Source organism: Rhipicephalus sanguineus, chromosome 6 (assembly GCF_013339695.2).
Source record: "Rhipicephalus sanguineus isolate Rsan-2018 chromosome 6, BIME_Rsan_1.4, whole genome shotgun sequence".
NCBI classification, from domain to species: Eukaryota; Metazoa; Arthropoda; class Arachnida; order Ixodida; family Ixodidae; genus Rhipicephalus; species Rhipicephalus sanguineus.
In genome coordinates, this window is record NC_051181.1 from 132294107 (window position 1) to 132310173 (window position 16067).

Sequence of the window (16067 nt, forward strand, 5' to 3'; positions counted from 1 at the left end):
AACGCTTAACTATGACTTGCCGAGTCACAGGTGTAGATGTGTAATGTTTATTACATTGTACAAAAGCGGATAACCAACTTTACAACCACAATTGGCGTTGTCCCGACGGGACTATAGGATCCTTAGATTGAGGCACTGGCGTGGTGGTAGAATACTTACCCACCTATGCCAGTTAAGGAGACGACCATGAGAGCGCAAAGAGATTAGATAGATAGATAGATAGATAGATAGATAGATAGATAGATAGATAGATAGATAGATAGATAGATAGATAGATAGATAGATAGATAGATAGATAGATAGATAGATAGACAGACAGACAGACAGACAGACAGACAGACAGACAGACAGACAGACAGACAGACAGACAGACAGACAGACAGACAGACAGACAGACAGACAGATAGATAGATAGATAGATAGATAGATAGATAGATAGATAGATAGATAGATAGATAGATAGATAGATAGATAGATAGATAGATAGATAGATAGATAGATAGATAGATAGATAGATAGATAGATAGACGCGCGTTCCATTGGCTCACTAACAAATGCTTCGCATTGAAAAAAGAAAAAAAAGTTTCGAACTGATGAACGAATAAATTTTATGGAAGAACAGATGCGTTCGTGATCTATGTTGGTGTGCGGAAAGATGGGTAGGTTGGATGTATCGAAGAAAGTGTAACCTACTGTCACTTAGTCTGTACAACGGCGGTTCTTTTTTTTTCTTTTTTTTTTCATTATCTAAGAAAGTAAAATACATCTAACGAATGCATCAGTCTGGCTTTTGGTCCCCAGCTGCTGTCGTATCAGTCTTCCTCCCGTCAGTTTCTGTTTCTTTTTCCGCCTCGTTCAAAACAAATTAAACGGCGGCGACATTGACAAATAAAGTCAACCCTGTTTGTTATCGACGTCGCCTTCTTAAGCGAGCGCTTTGAGCAACGGCAGCCTTTAGTCTTTTTAAATGCGAAGCATTTGTTAGCGAACCTTTGGCACTTTGAATGTTTCTATCTACGCATCTATCTATCTATCTAGCCGCCTACGTCTGGGTGCTCTCGAGATCACCTCCTCAACTGAGTGTACTCCAAAATTGGCATAGCAGGGTAAGAGGATTTCACGAATATGACTGTCTGGTCATGACATGAATAACGTGAAATTCTGTCGAGTACGTCGTCAAACCCTTTCCTCCAGACACGTGTGGCACATACCCGTTTACCACGGGTCGTGGTGTACGGGTATGCGCCACAGGTGATTGACACTTTATATCTACCCAGGAACGGCGAGGACAGACATGCGAAAACAGACATTGGTAATTAAACTCGAAAGCGTTAAGAAAAACCGACATCGGCAGCGTTGACCCGACGAATGCAAAGATTAAAAATTACGATCACAGCAGGAATCGAACCCAAGCATTCTGCGTGGCGGTCAGGTATTCTACCACAGAGCCACGCCAGGTCTAGAAAGTGCCTTGGAAAAACGCCTTATACAGGCGTAATGTCGGTGCAACGTGAGTTGTGGTTGTGGTACTGGCTATGTAATTTTATAACAAAGCAATAAACGCTACATATGTACTCCTAAGATACAGGCGTCATGTCAGGTTAACTTCTGTGGTTCCAGTGTTGGCTCCGCTTTTATAGCAGTTTAATAAACATTACATTTGTATTCCTATGATTCACCAAGCTAAATTCAAGCGTCGATCGACCCCGGATGATTACGCTAACGAAAGCTAAGTATGATATTCACATCATCGCACCGTAAAATGCACTTCGTTTCGATAATACAGACGTATGTGCTCTAACGTGTGTGCTGACGTTACGTCACACGATGAGTTACCCTATAAACGCCAGTGCTGTCGACGTGCCTGGTAAGCCCACGATGTGCACACAACTACTACAATTACAAGAACACGTCGATCCACCTCGTAACGCTTGGCTCAAAGCCAAGAAATGCAGCATAAAACTACTCGCTGACTGCTTCGCATGATACCGATTCCCACAAGGCGTGGGATCTGCCGATTTTTTTTTCTTTCTTCCTTCTTTCCTTCTTTTCAATTTCATTTTCTTTTCATGAGCTGTTCATGCCAGCCGTTAGTTGTACTCCGCGAACGGAAAACTATCGTCATCATGAACAGGCACGCGCTATGTTCATCCTATTCTTCCTCTTCGTCCCCTTCTTCATCTATTGCTTCTCTCCCAGAACACGTGCGCCGATTTGTCCGGCGTGGGATAGAATAACCTAGTAGAGAGAGAGAGAGAAAGAAAGATATAGAAGGAAAGAGAAAGACTGAAATTCTTGCCAAAAAAAAAAAAAAAAAGCTCTTGAGTAGATGGGATTCGAACCAGCGTATCCGCGATCCGAAAGCGAGCATCCTAACCACTCGGCTATCCAGGCACGCCTGCAGAGCATTACATAGACTTGTATAGTATAGTATACCAAGGGGTAGGAAAGGGAATTGAGGGTGATGAGGAAGGAAAGGAGGAGGGGAGAGGTAAAGCGTAGCATAGAAAGATAGAAACAAAGAGAAAGAAAGGGAAGAAAAATAGAAAGAGAAAGAAAGAGAGAAAAATATATTGACAGAAAAGAGAAAGAGATAGAAAGAAAGATGAAGCGAGAAATCGAGAGAGAGAGAGAAAAAAAAGAGAAGAAAGAGAATGAAAGATAGAAGGAGCGAGAATAGAAAGAAATACACGTATATAGAGTTAGAAAAAACAAAGAAAAAGAGAGGAAGAAAGAAAGATAATAAACAAAGAGAAACAAGCAAGGGCGCCCAGCTCCGCACTTCCTTCTGGCTTGGCGCCACTAGTGCTAAGCTGCCTTAATTTTTTTTTTCTTTCTTGAGAGCGCTTGACATGACTCGCACTGCTGCGCGTGTCTCAAGTCACACCCGGTGATATTCATGACGACGCCGTAGTGTATTTAATGCATTTGTTATCGCGTAGCTACTGTGCGTGTTTCCGAAAGAAAAAACAAACGAACAAACAATATTAGGGAACTGACTTTGCAGCGTTAACACGTGTAGCAACGGTAGATTTCGAATTTGTGAGCGTCTTCCTCATTCATCGTCGATGGGATGAGGTAAGCATCATTTCGACGATCTAGCGGACAAAAATGAACACTATATATATTTCGGCCTACCATTTCACGTTCCCTAAAGCTACCTGTATACCCGCCGCGTTGACATTGCGGCTTTTGTGCGTCGGTGGTTCAGTGGTAGAATACTGAGTAAGTTGCAGCTATTGCGTGACGCCTGCCAAGCATGCCGAGGGCGAGGCGGGTTCGATTCCCGCCCATGGTGGCCGCATTTCGATGGGGGCGATTCTATTCTGGTAATTCTGCATTAAAAAAAAAAAACTAAAAACTAACAGGGTCCCTTATGCACACGCCTAAGACGACTGGAAAGCGAAAGCAATCTTCTTTCTCTTCTCATTCAATGCATTGTTCCTGCGCCGCCACCCTCCGAAAGCTTTCTGCATGTAATGTGGTTTTGCATTGCCTCCAGGATCGCAGGCACCTCACCTGGTTTTGCACTGCCTACGTCACGGGCCCACCGTTGACCAAGCTAAGAGACATGTGATGACGTAATCACGTGACCTAAGTGTGACGTCACTGACGTCACAAATTTTTCGATCTGGGACGTCATGATGCCGTCGTACAGTGACGTAATCACGTGGTTATGATTTTTTACGTCACTCGTGCGGACGCCGCCGACGCGGGACGCCGGTCTATTTTCGCGTTTTATGAGGGTATCTAAGGCTTTCGCCTTTATAACGAAGATATTAAGATGCCGGAGAATAACCGGGTTTACATTTGCCCCGTGTGGCTGCGGAATCAGTGGCGGTCGGCGGAGGAAATGGAAGACGGCGCTTGAGCTGGCGTGTCGTTGCATGTACTCGTGGCGTGATGTCTGCAGCCGCGCTACTGTGTGCGTTGAGTCACCGCTGTACGCCGCTGCGGAACCAAGGTCGTCTGATAGCAGCTGTCAGGAAATGCCTATGCGAACATCCCTCAAGTCGCGATACTCGACTATGTAATGGCTAATTGCCTAATTAAGTTGTTTATCATCTACCTCACGCTGATCATCTACATAACCTTTCTTTGTATTTTTGCATCTAATTTATTAACTTGATTGACAATATGTCATCCTCATCATTTGTAATCCCTTAGGGGCCCTGGGTTGGGCATTACATACGGAGGGGGGGGGGGGTATATTCAATATTATTAAATATTATATGCAAGGTCGCGTTAACCATGCAAAGGAATATCACAAAGAGGCATGTTAGCTTTCTAGATTTCTATGGAACCGAGAAAAAAAGAAAAAGAAAAAAAAAGACACGTGCAATGTGTTTCCGCATATGTCGATAAAATCATTTGCATTGTGACTGCACAAGCATGAGATAAAAAAAATGTAATACGTATGTACTCGCTCCTGCAATATCATGCTATGCAAAATGGCAGTATATGTAAATGAGTAAGTGAAATAAATATAAAAAAATGCGAGGTAGTACCAAGCTTTTCTTGTTTTTATGTGTATTCCATAGCAAATGGACTCGCTAGCTTATCACGACATGCACACTTTTATTATTATTTATTACTTTATTGTTTTTTTTTTCTTTTGATGTCCTTAATCAAGTTTGCTCAGCGAGTAGACAGCACTAGCCAACGCTTACCGTCATTTCGCTTACGCTACCCAACATCAGCATTCATTTTGCCATTTTTAGCCGCTATTAACCAGCATTACAGAACGTTACTTGGGGCGCGCGAATATTCCGACATTTCTAATATCAAAACTAACAGTGTCCTATATATCCTATTCCGAGCCTGCTATTTCTAGACACGAATATTTTTCGGACAATTTACTAATACTTTCAAAATGCAACCTCTATGGAAATGCACAAGAAAATATATAGTTGAAAATATGTGGCACGTTTAAACCTTGCAAGAAACCAAAACAAACAAACAAAGAAACCACGTAGGATCACGTATTGCCGCAGACTATGTCGCTCTAGCAACCTGACAGTATACCGGCTATACTGTCTGGTAGCGGTCATTCGCATTTGCTGAAAAATTATTTGCGCGCCACAAACCTGTTTGTTTGCTCCTGATGCCACACTTTGGCTCATACTGCCAATATTAAACATAATATTATGTAAACAACATTTTGTATCTAAACCTTACGTGGTTCAATATTCGAAGACTGTTCGAAGAAAAAAAAATGTTCGATTCGATCGACTTTTGACACTATTCGATTCGTATTCGGCAACAGTATGAGCATTCACTGTTAGCACGCGCCTAAACATTGCCTCATAATTGAGAAGCATTAACTTGTGCTCTGCAGGGCCGATAGTAGGCGAGTGAATACGGTATACCATAGCATCACCTTTCACAAATTGTAGTCTGTGTACGCTATCTACGATATGCTCTTGCATATATATATATATATATATATATATATATATATATATATATATATATATATATATTATATATATATATATATATATATATATATATATTATATATATATATATATATATATATATATATATATATATATACTCGCAAAAATTCATAAACCCGGTAACCCATGTCGACCAATCATATCAGGCATAGGTACAGTAACCGAACCCATATCGGGGTACGTGGACAAATCAATAAGCCACATTCCTTGCACTCTCGCGTCGTATGTAAAGGACACCACACATTTTCTTCGAGATATTGCATATCTGTGCGTGCCGAAATATTCGTTCTTAGTAACCCTTGAAGTGTCCTCATTGTATAGAAATATCCCTCCCGATGATGGCATAGCGGCATTAAAAAACTTGTACACACATCATAGACAACCTGACACCCCATATTTCCCTGCGCTCGCAAGTTTGACGAGGATGGTTTGAATTCAACCAGGAGTACTTTCGACAAATTAGCGGAACCGCTATTGGTACCAAACTGGCACCAAATTATGCTAACATTTTTATGGAAATCTAGAATCCGAATTTCTGTCCCAAACCTCCTTGAAACCACTCCTATACAGAAGATACATTGACGACATTTTTCTCATTTGGACCCACCTCAAAGACACACTTGCAAACTCCCAAAACAATACTTCAACTCCCAATAATTCATGCCGACCCTGTCTAAAGCCTCGATGTCTTGTATGTAAGGCGATGCGGGAGACAAACAAGGTAACCAGCACATAATCCAAGTTTTCAATTAACATACGAGGAAATATAACATGCGATTCCTCTAATGTGGTGTATCTACTCGAATGCAACGTGTGCAGCATGAAATACATCGGACAAACAGAAACAACATTTAGGATTCGTTTTAATAATCACAGAGCCCACGAAAAATCAGTCCCAAATCTACCTCTATCGAAACATCTTAACCTTCCCGGCCATTCCTTCGACAAATTATCAGTTGCACTCTTAGAAACAGGATTTAAATCAAACCGGGAACGTGAACAACGCGAGTCATACCTCATACATCGGTTTAACACCCTCGAAAGAGGCATAAATGAGAACCCGGGTACACTTGCAGCAATTGAAGAGTTCGCGGCACTGTAACTGCAACGGTGACTGGACAGTTAGAAATATCTTTTATTGTCACTATTCTCTTTGAAGCACTACTGTCGTCTTTTTCCACCTCTATCTTACTGACCGACCAAGCTTGACATGTCTAACAGCCACCGCGTACACAACCAAGAGCCCCCGAACGCAGAATTGCAGAACAAACTAGTATTTACATTAAACGCCCGTTTGCTTCTCCTTGCGGCAATGCGCGGTGTCCCCTTCGAAGCGAGACGTCGCCGTACTAATGAGTTAATATTTCAACTCCTTTTCTGCCCGTGCCGCCCCGCCGGAGCCGCGGGCGCCGTCCTGTTGAGGAACAATATTCGAAGGGAGGGAAGGATAGACGAAAGACCCCGACCGATTGTCCCACCAATGTCGTCCAGTCAAGGACGCCGACACCTGAATGGCGACTGTCGGTAAAAAAAGGAGGGGGGCGAGACGAACACTTGGTAAGCGAGTAGGTCGTTGGACGTGCACTTCCGCACACACCAGCCCTTCCCGTTGCCGGCCACTCGTACACGTCGTCTACATTAAAGGTACCGCCACCCGAACACACACAGAACGCAATGCTTCCAAAGATATAAGCATTGACGACGCCACTTGCATAGCGCAGTGACCCCTGGAAATTTCTCCGCCTCATGTTCTTCTTTTTCTCCTTTTTTTTCTTTCTTTTTCTTTGCTTCTTTTTCTTTTTCCCCTCTTTCTCTTCCTTCCTCTCTCGTTTTTCGTAATGAGTGCAAGCAACATGTACCCTTATTCCTGATGAAGGCCAGCCTCTGGCCGAAACTGTCGAAATAAAAAGGTTCCGTTGTTTCTCACCACGGAGGATCTTCTGCACTGTTTGCAACGCTACGGCCACTTTCGCCTACATATATATATATATATATATATATATATATATATATATATATATATATATATATATATATATATATATATATATATATATATAATCTTTTGGCAAGTCTGCATGACAATTCACCGGTGATCTGTGGATAATGTCATAGAATACTGATCTGCACTGAACGCGTCAACTGTCATTCGCTGCCAGAAGAAGCGGTATTGAAGGCGAATGTGCCGGCAAATATGCTACGTGTGTGTCATATGTATAGTTACTAACTCAATTGTTCTTTCTTGACATAGCCGGTGATGAGAGTACATTGCGACAGTTCGAAGCAACGAAACATTTTGATGGGAATTAAATGCGCTGAAACTTGTCGTTAGGGAGCAATTACTGATCTGCTTAGAGCACTAATAGTCGGGATCGAGCATTCCGAACTGTCAGGAGAACGCACTAACGTGTGTTAGGTTAGCCTAGCAACACGAACTGCGAAGAGGTCTTCCAGCGAAGATGTATTCATTGTAGAAGACCTTTTCGCTGGGAGTTTAGTTTGACAGAGGCGAACAATATTGGCGTTAAGAGTTCGAGAGCATATAGTATACATATATAGGCTGACTTTTATCGTGGCCTCCGCGATTACCTCCAGCGGAGCGGCGCTGCACGCTGCCGGAGCTAATCGCGAAGCCAGTCTTTTATTTAAAAAGAAAAACCGGTCCACCCAAGAGCGGGGAGAAATTCTCTTCAAATTGCTAACGCAATGCAGGTCTATACGCACCGTGATGGTGGCGAAAATCACTTGACTCTTGGGGGAGAACTACAATGGAGCGACGAGCGGTTGGCGTACATCTCTCCTTTCTGGCGGATTTCGACCGATGCATACCTCGTTTTCTTGAAATACGTTGGGTGACGATTCGCATTACTTTTAATTCGAAAGCCTTAGATGCCTGATCGAGCGCGAAAATTGACCGCCGGCGTCGTGAGCGTCAACACGAGTAATGCAAAAAATATCACGTGACGACTTCACGATATGGCGTCATCATGACGTGACAGATCGCCAAAATTTGTTACGTCACCATGACATGGCATAACGTGACGTCACACGATGGCGTCATCGCATGACATCGTCGCTTAGTCAAAGGTGGGCCGACCACGGAGGCAATGCAAAACCAGGCTGTGTGCAGAAAGCTTGCAATGCCTCCGATCTTGGAGGAGTAGTTGAGCTTTCGTAGGGGGGCGGGGAGGATCAATACACCGACTGTGAAGAAAAAGATGAAGATGGCTTTCACCTTCGTGTCGTCTTAAGCGAATGCATAAGAGATCCTGAGAGTTTTTTTTTTTTTACGTTGCTATATCGGAACGTTTTTTTTTTTTTCAAGAAAACAAAATATAGACGATGAGAGTCTTGGTTTCCATTCCTCGTGTACGCGATGACACAGGCGTTTCCACTAACCATTAGTGCGGAAAGCTCACCGGGCACGTCATGTCTCATATATGAAGCTTATAGTGCTGTTGTAAAAATAGCGTTGAATGGAATTTATGCAGCTGTCGTGATGAAACGTGAAGCTACAGAAATTTCACTTTACAACATGAGTTTCTGTCGTGTTGCTGAACTGACATCGCATTTTAATAAACACTAACACCACTTTGAAAAAAAAAAGTTGTTTACGCTATATAGCTCTTGTTGTTGCTCGGTAAAATGTCAGTCCGGCTCACGATTTCTCCGAATTCATAAATATGTATGACGTCTTTTCTTGGGTGAAGCTTTGCGAGTGTTTTCTTGTCATAATGTATGTGATATGGAAGGTTAACATGTCAATAAAAAGAAACAGCTCACCTACTTTTACACCTTTGTCCCATACCAAAGAAAATGTTACTTAGTCTGTAAATACTAAAAAAAAGAAGCATTTAATGGCTGTAGCTTAAGCACATGCATGTATGTAAATGCAGGATGTAGTTGATATCGCAAAGTTCACAGGTTCGGCTCCCACCGGCGCCAAGGATGTACTTGTTACGGACGTTAACTCCTATTCCCTATAAAAGTAATCAGATGATCGCAAAGTTATAAGCGTTGTTTACCGTAATGGTGGTAGTGGGTTGCTAGAGGCAGTGCTTGCCCGTAGCTTTTCGTTAGAATGTTCATATCCATGTCTGCGGATTCTTATGCTTCACAATGAGTTGGCTTCTTATGAATGAAAGCGCTAAGGTATACACAAGCGAACGCATACAAATAGGAGATACAGATACATTGGAAGATAGAGGCTTGAACTGATTTAACAGTGGTGGAACCACTAAGAACGTTATCTAAGCCACATTTTCGACAGACACACCTGTTTTTTTTTTTTTTTCTCCCAGACCAGCAACAGCCTTGCATTGGCCTCAGCGACACTACTTGCTCAATTATATGCGGTTAATACATTTGTATAGTATTACCATGCGGCTCGCTTGCTTCTAGCTCTCTTAACTACATTTATTCCACAAACTATCCGGGTATTTATTTTTCGTCGTTTCTACCTAGTTCTTTCTAACCCAGAGTCGGAATTACTTTAAACTACGGACTCAATCCGACGATAGCAACAGCACGTGCTGTTGCCGAAGCAGCTGATGCCGTGTGCACTGTGATTCTTGTTGCTGGGATGTAGGCTTGTGTCCATGGTTTGAAGCGGCTGACGCCACCGCGAGAGTTGCCATTTCGTCTTCGCTGCTGGCTTGCAGCAGGGGATATAGTATAGTTACGCTGGCTAAACTTAGGAAGACGAATATGTATTATGCAGGAAGCAGTTGGCAGTAATCGTCGGGCGTACCATCTTTGCAAACTCTCGCTTGAGGACGGTGAAGCAAAGGGCGGAACGTTGCGGAGGCAACATTGCGTTAAAGCGAGAGATAGAGACAGAGCGAGAGAGAGAGAGAGAGAGACGCGTGAAAAAGAAACAAAGTATGTAATGTATAAAAAAAGACAGCTAATTCAAGCAACGCCATTCGGAGTCTAACGCAATAACGGAAGAGGCTCTCCAGATAAAGCTGGCCTGCTTGCTTTGCAACTATTGCGAGTACACGGTCCTCCTGCTTGAAGAGCTGGAGACTGGGGGACGAAAAGAAAGGAAAGAAAGAAGGGAAGGGAAGGATGAGAGTAAAGAAGACGGATGAATATTAAGCACGGCAGCATCGGGGCGCTGTTGCACGTGTTGCTGGCAAGCGTTGCGAATTGTGAGCTTGAGCTCGATCGCTACACCAAGCGTTGGTTCCTCGGAGAAGGAAGGAAGAAATATAAAAGAAAGAAAATAATATAATATAGTGTTGGAGGGGATGAGGCGTTGCCGGAGGCTGGAAGGACCCGGAACAAGACGGCGCATTATGGTAGAAAAGGGACTCGGTGTGCGTTCGTCTTGTTGCGCACGCCTGACAACGGGCGACTATTCTCAGTACTATGCCAGGGCGTTTTGTAGATGTTTATTATCTTCGTGCGAAACAAGGGCGAGGGGGAGTGTAGAAGCCAAGGAAAGCGGCCACAAAAGTCCAGTTTGGCTTTTTGTTGCTTTGCGATGAGGTTACGACACGAAGTTACGATGTCATGACGTAGATATAAGAACACAAGTGCATACATCTGCAATAAGAGATAGATAGATAGATAGATAGATAGATAGATAGATAGATAGATAGATAGATAGATAGATAGATAGATAGATAGATAGATAGATAGATAGATAGATAGATAGATAGATAGATAGATAGATAGATAGATAGATAGATAGATAGATAGATAGATAGATAGATAGATAGATAGGAAAAGCTCTATTAAGTAGGCATATTAACGACAGTTCTGGACGGGGCCCTGAGTCCAGGGCTCCGCTGGCTCTTGCATCTCGCTGAGCTTGGCCTAGGTGAAAGAAAATAAAATATAATAGGAAATGAAGAGAACAATTCACGAAACGTGAGTTGGCAACAAAAGCAATTTAAGAAAAAAAGCGTGCTTTGGAAACCACTTCAAACCAACTTGGGGATAAGTAGGGAAGGGAATTATCAGTGAACCAAGGCAGACCGCCAGAAACCCACTAGATGAAGACAGCACGCTGCAGGTGTTACGAGCGAGGCACCGCCGGACGGCGAGTTCTAAATTTAAAAATAAGCTTCCGGGTGTGCAGGCCATGCTCGGCGCAGTGTCGAAACTGTGTCCGCTGCCTTCACGCTCTCTGCGAAGTCTGCGATCGAACGCGCGCACGGCCAAGGTTGGCGAAATACAGTGTTGTTAAGGGGGAAGCTTTAGATGCCTCATCAAACGTGAAAAGTGACCGTCGACGTCAACGCGAGTGATTCAAAAGATCATCACGCGATGACGTCACAATAGACGTCATCATTGCGACGCAAGCCGCCACAATTTGTGACGTCACTCTGACATCGCATAATCTGACGTTCTATGTTGAAGTCATCACATGACATCGTTGCTTGGTCAAAGTTGGGCCAATTTCGAAGGCACTCCAAAGCCACGCGAGGTTCAGATAGCTTCTAACGCCAGGATCCCGGAGGCAGTGCAAAACCACGCTGAGGGCAGAAAGCTTTCGGACGAGAGATCAGTACAATCGACTTAGGAGAAGAAGATGGCTTTCGCCTTCGAGTCGCCTTAGGCAAACGCATAAGGGACCCTGCGACTTTTTAATTTGATACAAGGGCTCTTTCTGTGTCATAGATATACAACGGCAGCATCATCACCGCCGTCTTCGTGAGAACATGGTGCTGTCGCTCGGTGAGAGTACAAGCGTACCGATATCGAGAATAAAAAAAAAGCAATACAATTTGCCCTTCGAGCTTCAAGGAAGGGATGGAGAACTTTCTGGAAGACTGGTCGGGTAGCATTGAAAATGGGGGGGGGGGGGATGAGAATGGGAGAAGAAGGGGGGGAGGGGAGCGTGCACTCCGGAAACAACACCGCTATCGTTGTGCGGCTTCTCTTTTGTCACAGCGCTTAATGAGACAGATTCGGAGGCAGCTGCAGTCGTCGCCAGATCGCTTCCGTGTTGACCTTGGCCTTCACACTGGCTCTCTCCCTCTCTCTCTCTACTCTTTTGCTTGCACTGCTGGAGCCCGAAGAGTGGACGAGAGTAGAACGACAACTGACGAAGGGATGCGGGAGTTGCCGCAACGGTCCGTATGTTGCGTAACGGCGCCGTTGTTATAATATACACGAAGCAGCTGTACAGTGATAAGACGGAAGGGCTAGCAAAAGAAAGAAAACAGAATACGAAGCAGAAATGGGAGAAAAAGTAAAAGCGAAACGTAGTCAAGTTATGCATACGGGCGTAAGGATAAGGCGAAAAGGAGAAACTGAAAAAAAAAACAGAAAGAAAACGACAAGGAAAAGAAACTGTAGCGGTGCCTGCTGGCTTGGCTCGGAACGGCTTTTCCATGTTCCAGCGGAGACTCGAGTACTGTAAAGGAGCGGTCTTAATAGACCAATATATCAGGAGGAGGGTGGAAAACGACCGAGTGTACAGAGAAATCGTGTGCCCTACGGGAAGGGGTAAAGCGATATCTCTGCAGAGGCTCGGTCCGCTGAGTGCGTTGCATACATATAGGTATGTATAGCAAGGCCGAACATGAAACAAAAATTTTAAAAGGTGTAAAGCGAAGATAACCCCTCTGCGCAGGGGTGAAAAAAAAGAAGAGAGCTACGCTTTATTATACAACAGGCGCCCCCCCGCGGTCTCTTCATTTTGATTTTTTTTTTTTAGCCGAGGTACACGTATTGAAGAGCCCTGGTGCTCAAACTGAAGGAGGCTCCGCGCCAAGCACGGACTGTGTTTTTTTTTTTTTTTTTTTCCCCTGAAAAATCTCGACGGTGCGGAATTTTGTATGCGGAAAAGAACGGGCGGCTCGGTACAAGAAATGTACGTGTCCGGCATAGGCCATGATGTATACTAATTTCTCTTGCCTCCTTACAACATTTACCTGTGCTCCACGCTGAGCGCCTCTTCTGTATTTTCGTTTCTGTGCGCTGCGTTTTTTTTTTTTGTGTGTGTGTGTGTGTGCGTTCATTACTTTCGCTTCACGCTGTTGCGCAAGTGAGCGCGCACATGTAGTTAGGGGCACGTGGTTCTCCCCGCAAGAACTTTTACATTTCCGGTTTCGGGTGCCTTTCGTCGCTCTCAAATCGTAGATTTCTCCATCACGGATCGATTGTTCCACGTGGCAGGTGAAAAAAAAAAGTTGTTTTTGTTCGAGTTTATAGCTCTATACGTGCATGGTTCGAATGCCCACTTCCTCGTCTGTTACACATAGTTGTTGGCGTTCGTAGTTTTCCTTTAATATGACTGCCTTATGTATCGCTTCCGCCTAGCAAAAGTTGTTATGCAAGAGCACTCCGCTTGTTCAAGGGAGGTCCAGTTATTATTAAACGGCTACTTAAGATATTCGCGCTTTGTAGTTTGTACACAAGCGTGCTATACGTGCGCTACACAAAATAATAAGGATGTAACTATCCCTGGCTCAATACTACAGCTGTTTTATTTGCTCTAACTTGTAGTAATTATTATTGCAGCTACGGGCAGCTATCAGTGATGGAGATGACGCGAATACGTTGAAGGCGACGACGATTTTGAGGCTGTTTTGTGTTGCTTAGGTGAAAGTGCCCAAGTACACTTCTAAAGATACACTTGTCTGCACCTCCTCACGTAACAATGTTTAGCAGTTCTTCATAAGCGCGATGTGCAGCTACTATTTGGAGTGCAGGAACACTTGAATAATAAGTTCCTATATTCGCAAATGACCGATTCATGTCCGTGTTTTTCGAAGGAGGATCCGCCTTTCCAGTAAAAAGTGAGAGAGAGTCCGCTTCTTCTTCCCTGTCCTATCGGATGTTCTTAGTATTGATGTGACTTTTGCGGTTCTTTGTTATCACTTTTGCCAATCGATTCACTCATTGCCAACGCTCATTGCATAGGAGAGAAACTGTGTTTGGGTCGACTGCTTTTTACCATCGGTCGCGTTACCTTCGAACAAAAACGACATGCCCCAGCGCGCCCGACACTTCCCAGGGTGACCTTTCCCGTCTGCAACAGCACTGCCAGCGGGGTCAAAGAGGGGTCAAGTGTGTGAGCGCGTCCGACTAAATCGGCTAAAGACCCCGGAATAACCACGAGTTCGTTGCCTCTTTGCTTGTCATCACTCAAGCCTTTTCACGTAAACGGCAAGTGCATGGTGTCCACTGTGCTGCCAGATCGCAGGTGACACAGGACTTTCTCCCCTAAGCCACCCCGTTTCCGCTTCCATTGTATCCTAACCCCTTAACGATTCCCAAACGACAGTGTTTGGGTACTGTGCCCAAGCGGCCAGGAGAAAAGTACGTCTACTTTCGCCAATTTGTTGGTGACGTGTCGCGGGGGGTGGGGGAAGGGTGGAGTGTTTACTGCAGGGTACGTGCGTCTTTTCACGTTCTTACCAGCGGGTCCTGCCTGCTAAGACATGCTCTTCGTCACGCACGGTTCTTGCGATTACGAGGATGTGCTGGTAGACCAGCTGTGTTTGGTTGGTTGTGCTTACGTGCGGCCGTTCGCACGGATTATGGACTTTTCATCCTGTGTTCTCCACCTTCGTCCGCAGTTTGTGTAAACTGTACGCCGTATTTAGACAATTGGTTCAGGTGCCGTGCTTATACTATAGTAAGGTGGGAGGAAAATGCGTCGGGAGGGTTGTCGTGGCTTTCGATTGGTTATTTACTTTAATAGAATGAAGAAAATGAAAGTCAGCAAAATTGCTGTTCACAACTGTCTAGCTACGTCTGGTGATACCTGGACTAACCGAGCACCGTCAGGTAGCGGCGTCATCCTTCGGGCTTTCTTCTTCTTGATGCTAATGTTTTACCGATGGGTTCATAGCGTTGGCACAAATGTGTTCGTTTCGTTACCATTTATGAAGTGTTTGCCGCAAAGAGCTTCATCCTATACACTGCTCTCCCTACCTCAAAGACTCTATTGGTATTTTCATGCGAGGCATGGGTATACAATTTACCGATTAACACAACAGTAATTCGATGGCTGAGATGTACATAATACTGAGAAATACGCGAAAATTGCTTTGACTCGGTGACCGCGCTGCTGGAAGTCATCATCTCTCGCTAGCCGTTGCCATGGAATCTAATAAATTGAATTTCAAAGTATTAATTTTTTTTTCCCCCAGCGCAACGTCGGTCTATATCACGCACGTGTTGTGCCGTTGCCCTCACAGAACCTCGCGTTCGTCTTAAAACTGCGCGCATACACTGTCCTACAGCTTGTGCCGCTTATGGCCTGCTGCGGTATATATGGGCGCTCGGCTGGAAGAACATAAATGAACATGGAGTGGGCGAGGTTTTTTTGTAGCCTCGGAGCGAAAGATCAAAACTTCGCTTTACGACCTCGAGAGAGAAGGCGCGCGTATAGCGGATTTTTAATGTTCCCCTGCCAACCCAGCCGAGCCCGGGACGCCAGTGGGCTGCTTCGCCCTATTCGCTTCATACGCCACATCCCATAAAGGGATCCCATTCGGCGGCATAAAAAGAAACCCGTGTTCTTGTATCGAGGCAACACGTGAAAGGAGGCTCCCATCTCCGAGACGAGCAATATCTTACACACGACGCACTTTCTTCGAGCGATATTTCTTTTCTTTTTTATTTTCCTTCTTTTCCTGTT